The following is a 7,666-nucleotide window of genomic DNA, read 5'->3' on the forward strand; positions in this document are numbered from 1 at the left end:
GTGACCTTCACTTCTGCCACAAGTGCCCTCCATCCATTGTCAGCAGTGAAAGACATACCAGGGATCTACATAGAAGCTTCACAACTCATCATTCTGAAAGACTTCCACATTATTCAGTACTGATGGAGATCCCTAGTACTGTGTGGTGCCCATGAATGTAATGGGTGACCAAACACATTCAAACCGGGGTTGGTAGTGTTGCTTTGGTAAATATCCAGACACAAGAGGAACATTTCCACTTTTTTGGTCATTCTGTAACAATTTCACACCAAGGGGGAACTAAAGCCTGGATGATGACCAGATCAAGTTTTGCATTTTTGGCATGTTTTGGAGGAATAAGGGTTTCCTTCACACGGGGCATAAAGAACAGACATTAGTTTTGCAAATGTGTAGTGTTTATACAACAGTGCACAGGTAATCTATAAGTTACAATAAATTCTACATCATGGATATGTAAACCCTAACAACGAGCTTCTCCTACCTCAGTTTTGGACTGTAAAATATACCAACAAAAGGCTTTTTTTAAATATTTGGTTGTATACCCCTCAATCTTACCAGAAATCAGGAATCTAATAACTGTGGTCTCTACCTGTGCAGATTTGTATTAGTTACATTTCAGCTGTCTCTGAGGAGCTGCAGAACAATGCCTATCTATGTTATAGAAAGAAGCCAGCCTATAAAATCACACAAGATAAAGGGAAGCCCTCTCTTTTACTACTGCTCACCTAGGCCCCATATTTAGGATAAGGACCCTAATTAGGGACGTACCAAGCCTAACTTCAGCCAAAAAAAAATCTTCAATTGGAATAGTGTACCTAACTGCAGTTGAAGGCATCGTTGGGGAGCTTGGCCTTTACTGATTGGTAGACAAGAAGTAAGTGACAAAGAAAGATGGACAACAATATAAAGGTGGTTTTGGTTATCACTTATATAATATCACCCCTCTGCTGTACCATGTATTTCTTATTAATGCCTATGTCATCAGGGTAGGAAGAGTAAGGAAATCTACCTGGCAATTATCTATGGAATCTTTCTGAAGAATAACTGCTTAAGGGCTCTGCCATGGGATTCCATCTAGAGGTGCTTGGAAAGATTCCAGTTTGAACAGTCGAAAAAATTCATAATTTATGAAAAAAGGTTCAATGGCCTGGATGTAGAGTTCATGTTTATTTATTGGCTCAGCCAATCCACTTGTCTACTTTCTGGGTTAGCTATTAGTATGTTATACTTGTCATTTACAGGTAAAAAGTGTAGCGTTTAATTTTTTTATTTGAAAAAACTGTACAAAAAACTGCAAACCCCCACATATTAAATCAGACCCTTTTATAGGCTTTGGACCTTCTTGGATTAGAGCTGGGAGGCATCCGTTTCCAGGAACCTAGATCGACAAAGAAAGGAAGGAGGCAATTGCAAGGTTCATTGCTGGAGGTTTAGGATCTCATCCCCACAATGTGATTTCAGTGTAGTTGGGGTCTGTAGGCAGGGAACATATTGGAGCTTTATTAAAGGAGCCCTCAGATTTCCTCTCCTTCACCTTGGGGAATGAGCAGAGGGGTATATAGTACATTTCACCTATTTCCAGAAAGGTTAAAAATAGGCATAGAAATAAGCACACTAAATAATGAAAACATATCTGTATTCTTTTTAATAAAGATATAATAATAAAGATGAAATTCCACAAAGATCCATCCAGGATTGGCAGTCCTTGGAGTCCAGAGTCTGCATTGTTATCTAGAAGGCTGAATTGGCTGAGCCTATGCTATACCTGTCAATGACTATGCTCAGATTGCTTAAATTCAGAGCTTCGATCCAAGGTCAGAGTAGATCAATAGAGTCAACTCTGGAACTACCTGAGCCCCACTATTTGTGTCCATTTGGTAATATCAGGGAAGTGATATCAATGGTGTTGGGATAGAACCAAGATGGTGAGATTTAGCAGGGAGCCATCATGGAATGAGCACCTTCCATTACAAAGCTCATGTTGTATAGTGAGTTTGTAATAGAAGGTGCTTACAACTATCCATTTGTAAGATAGTGCCAATTAATATTACTGTACAAATATATGAGATAAAGCAAGTCATAAAATATGATATTTCAGTATGTGCCATACCTTGGTAAAATCTGGGGTGCAGTGATTAATGGTGAGTAAATGTACCTAACAATTATCAATAATCAATGGTAATAGTAATCAACAGTTTCAAGCTTCATATATGCTGTGTTCTGTTATCTATAAAACTTAGCATACATAAACCTGTTTCAAAAGCACATTTATGACTTATTTGAACCCCATTTTCCCATCTTTGATGCCCATGTCTCATAGGAAGTGGTTGAATGTTGCTGGGAGTCATTCAGCCCTGATAAGAAATGGTTCTGGATCACACAGAGGGACAGATTTAGAGAGGAGAAAAGTATTGCAGCAAAAGCTGCATTTTTTATTTTAAAAATAGCTGGACAATAATTATTTAAAAAATAGCCTTGATTTGTGTTCAAGTGCAAAAATTATGAATACAGGTGAAAAAAGAAAATCAGAGGAGATAATGTAACTTTAAATGGTTGCACTTGCTAAGACTCATTGTCATGTTCTTGCCCTTGTGTGTTCCAACTAAGACTAAGCTGACATTTTCAAAGAAACTTCCCTCAAACTGCAGCTTTAAAACCTTTAGCACTCCCCGGGTCTTAATCGCCCCATCAGACTGCTATTCTTTTTATTTTTCCAACCCTAATGTTTGTGGAGAGAGATGCCCAGAATCAGCAGGAAGCAGCATTATTAGAGAAATGTATAGCTTTAAACTTCATTTATTGGGCAGAGGAAGGAGGGGGTCTTATATTATTCTCTTGCCATCTCTGAATGTGCATTTCCCATATAATAAGTGAATAATAATATGGAGTGATTGGTAAGAGTGGCCTTTTCTCCCCTCTCCGCATTTAATAAAATCGCAAAATGGCTATCCCAACAGGTGGTCCCTTTCAAAGTCTTAAAACCACAAGAATCAGAACAAAAGAGGCATCCGTACCTAATGTTCAGTGGGATTTAGAAAGCTGTTCTTTCTTTTGTTAATTGTCAGATTTAGCTATGTTCATTGCTGTTGAACCACAAATTCAAGGCATTTTTAATGGACAGTTTTTTTGTCCATAAAAAGACACTGACGGCTGCTGACTAGCCAGCTAGCAGTATTTGTTAACGCGGGCCGGAAATGAGAGGTTAACAAGAGGCGGGATGGTCACACTTCTAAAATAGCCAAGAAGCACAAAAGGAAAAGAAAAAAAGGCTGACACAAACTACTTTGGGAAAAAAAATACTTTGTTATATTGGCGCTGCTGCTTTATAAAAAGGAAATGTGACATTATGGATACAGTACACAAAATAATTACTATTTATGCTTATACCAGATTTAAACATTCAATAAACATATAAATTGTATTTAAATGCTAAGATAAATTCAGGTTTACGCTAAAATAGTGCAGGTGGCAATAAGCTCAGACTCCTCCTTTGTTACACTTCTAAGCATCAGTCAAAAGAGGACTGGGCTAGGTGTCCGGGGGGAACTTGCCCCTTGGGCCAATACTACTAATAAATGCTTGACTGGTAATACTAGATACTACACCATTCATAAGTCATGCATGCATACGCAGCTCAGTGTAGGTTGCCAGGATATACTGGGTACTCCGACATCCCCAAGGACTGCTGAAACTGCATAAACTCTTGTACACATACACAGAAGTTACATCATTCCTGGCAGACCAATCAAGATGGGCGAAGATCCGACACCTGGAAGAGGACCAGATCAAGATGGTTGTGAGAGGGAAAAAATGAGTGTAAATATAATAGTGGGTTGAGGTAGGTAAAGTTATTCTATTACAAAAGGGGCAACTCCTCTTCCTTCTACAATAAAAGACTTGTCGGGTTGCACTGTTATATTTTGAAGGTTTGGTTCCCCTTTAAAGTAAACATATATTGAGACAAGAAATGCTTGCTATATCTTATGTCCATCTGAAAAATGGATGTGCTACTAAAATGTTATGTGTTCCACCACCAACAAATCTTTAGTAGTGTTGGACCTTGCAGTTGAGCCCACCCCCCCATATTACTAATGCCCCATTTACTATGATGGACTGCCTCAATGGAGAATAGGATAGAGTAGAAGAGGGCAAGCAACATGTGATGCTGTGAGAATGAGGCAGACCTTTGCCTATCAATTGGGCCTGGCATCCAGTTGTACCTGGAGGCTTTTTATCAATATCATATGATATCAATGATCTTTGGGATTGTGGTAATGAAGTCAGTTTATGACCCTTTTTAGATCATTCAAAAATAACTGACGTTCTTTTGACCTGCAGTGGACTTCTCTCTAACCTGTGTTTGACCTACACATATATGGGAATGAAAAGCCAGTATAATCTGGATAAATAATTTTGTGTAACATTGTGTAACAATTTTGTGTGAACATGTAAAATGGGAAAAATACAAAAAAATTATACTTTCATTTTTATAATATATTTCCAAGAAAGGGAAATGCTAAGTTTAAATGTATCTAATGTTACACAGTATGTTGTATTTTGATAGCAGTTTAACATGTTTTTGTTATTTACAATGTTTTGCTAAATATGAAAAGACAAATTATCTCTATTAAACTTGGATATAAACTAATACTTAATTATTGCATATCTAAAAAAGATCCTTCTATCATTAGAGAATTGAAAGCATTCTCCCTGTTCAGAATAGAGAGCAGTGTTTTATTGATTCAATATAAGGCCTTGACTCTATCCAAGAATTATTTGCCAGCTTTTGTTTTATTCTATGTACAATTAGCAATTTACTTGCTAAAAAATGATGCTTTTATTTGCAATCAGACCTACAGAAAATGATTGGAAAACAAATCAATAGAATTCAATGGCAGATCAGACGCAAGCATGGAAAAAATATAACGAGCCAGATCTGATTCTATGTGTACTCAGCACAGAGTTTATTGATGTGTTTCTTTGCTTAGAGAAATCACTTGCAAAGTAAAAAGGAAGGGTAACCAATTTTTAACTTGGGTTGCCAACAAAATCTGGTAATAGTATATAATGTATACTTAAGGATATTATGATCCAAATATAGACAGAGAAAATACATTGACTCAAGTATAAACCTAGGCTACAAAATGTGGCCATTACTCATAAATTTTAAAACAGTAATCAACTGGAATGCCAAGAAAGTGAATGTGAATTAATACACCCATGATGTATAAACTTTAAAACATAATAATAACATTATAACATTATATAATAACATTAATAATTTAATTTAACATTTTGACAGTGTATATATCTTAAACCTATGAATAAACTACTTAATCACCCTATATATGTTATTTATTATACCAATTACTATCTTAGAAGTAACAGAATTATAGAAATATATATATTTTTAAGTTTCCTAAAAACAATTACTTCTCATCCGCAGATGGTGCAGATTCTCTCTCTATTTAGTCAGCACCTAATTTTTCCTGATTTACCTCTATCGGGTAGGACTATGATTTGTTTATCCTCTTACCTTGTCACATCTATTCTTTGCACAATTTGACATAAAAACTGTACTCATTTAACCTACATAAATTTGATATATATTTGCATCACAGTACACACTTATGAACACTTACATTACATACACATATATATCACTAGTCCACACTCATGTTGATTTATGGCTATAGGTCTGTACTATGATGGATATGCTCCCATATGCATTTTTCTACATATAGTTGTAACATTTATTCTCTATTCTTGAGTGAGATTTATCACTATAATGTCTCTGCACAAATGGAATGTGAACAATAATTTATAAATATCATACAATATGATTGTAATATGTAGGGATATTTTTATACTTATCTACATTGTGGATTATTTCTTCCTTTCTGTATTATCTTAATATTTACATTATATATGAATGTGTATTTCTGTTGAATTTATGCTAGAAATACTTCTATACTAGCTCCATATGTGATTCTCATAACCCCCTGAGAAAGCCCATAAGGCGATATGTGTTAAGACTTGAGAAACAAATGTACTTACAAATGCTTTCATACACATTTCAAATATTTAACTATGGATTCTATACATTTATGTAGGAATAAGCTGTATAGTTTCCAGTCTCAGCAAACCCCACAAAGTTTGAAGGAGTTGAGACCATAAAATTCTATTGTATCACACTTGTGACGAATATTGTGGTTGTCACCAATATGTTCTTGTTACTACAATATATAATTGACAAAAAAAACCTTTTCCCCTTTTTTTTTTTATTTGTTATTGGTATACAACCACAATGAACCATGTATGGTCAATTAAACAGCCTTGTACATTTGCCTTAAAACCTGTGTTATAATTGAAAAATGTTTTTGGAACATGACAGCTGCATCCTTAAGATTGCTAGAAATAGTCTTTTTATTCTGGTTAGATTTATGCATAGAGTTCTTCATGCAAAAAGAAGTGTTTCCTTTGAAAATCCACAATACTATTTCCCATTATCAGTGAGTTCATTTCTTCATTTTCAAATGAACTAGGAAGGTAATACAGGGAAATTACATTTCTTCAAATGTATATTGATGTTTTCAACCCATGAATAAGATCTTAGCTGCAAGCTTTTGTATGAAGTACTTTGTATAACTGAAACAAAACCATTTGTTTTGCTTCTTCTTGCTGAGCTGAATGTACACACAAATTGATTTGTGTGGTCAAGAATAGCTCATGGCTTTCCAAGCAGCACACCTGGGGAGGTCTGTTAAATGGAAGAGCTGCAGAGAGCGGAGTATTTAGATGTGTAGTTTGTGGAGCTGATGAAAAAGAGACAGAGGAAAAAGACAACTTTGTAATCTCATCCCAGTTTTTTAGAAGCATGATCCTGCGGCAGAGTTATAATTAAGGAGCTGTACAGGCGAAAAGGTTTGGGAAGTCAGAGGAATCGGGGTACTGTGTTATTAGTGGAACAGAGGAAGGATAGCAAACCCCACAAAGTCCTGAAAATGTGCTGTGGTTTTAGTTGCACTTGTCAATTAATTTATTTCTCCTCTTTAACAGTTTATATAATACCGAATATTAATATAAAACAAAAACCTTTATAAATAAACAATACTTGCCACAAGAAACACACTCAGTTGGTAAACCATTATGATGGCTCAATAGCTCATGCTATGTGGCAGGCTGTGTCCTCCACCTAAATATGGATTCACATGCTCTTAAAAATCAAAGGATTTTGTAGACACAATTTAATTAGAATATTAAAGCTAAAGTTTAGGGTTTATGTTAATATTTAATTACCAATTAAAATGAATTAAATTTTTAAAAAAAGAAAAAAAAACAAAACATTTTTATTATTCTTTGATCATTTTGTTTAGATCCTGTGCACTGGATAACTGTGTATCTCTAAGCAAAGCAATCTTCTGATGTAAGCTGGCTGGATTTTTAGAGGAGTTAAGCACTTATTAAAATGAAGGTATGTCAGTGTGAAGGTGTGGGTATTCTAGGCGGGCTGCCCTAGGTAACACCCACGCATGATGCTGAGCCTCCACCATTGAACTGAAATCCAATGAATGAAAGGTGGCAGGTCCGGAAAAGTAAGTCCCATGGAGTAAAGGGCTAGATGAAAATGGATCTCCTCCCCCAGCCAGGAAATGAGGATGCCAAT

This window comes from Pyxicephalus adspersus, chromosome 12, assembly GCF_032062135.1.
Source record: "Pyxicephalus adspersus chromosome 12, UCB_Pads_2.0, whole genome shotgun sequence".
NCBI classification, from domain to species: Eukaryota; Metazoa; Chordata; class Amphibia; order Anura; family Pyxicephalidae; genus Pyxicephalus; species Pyxicephalus adspersus.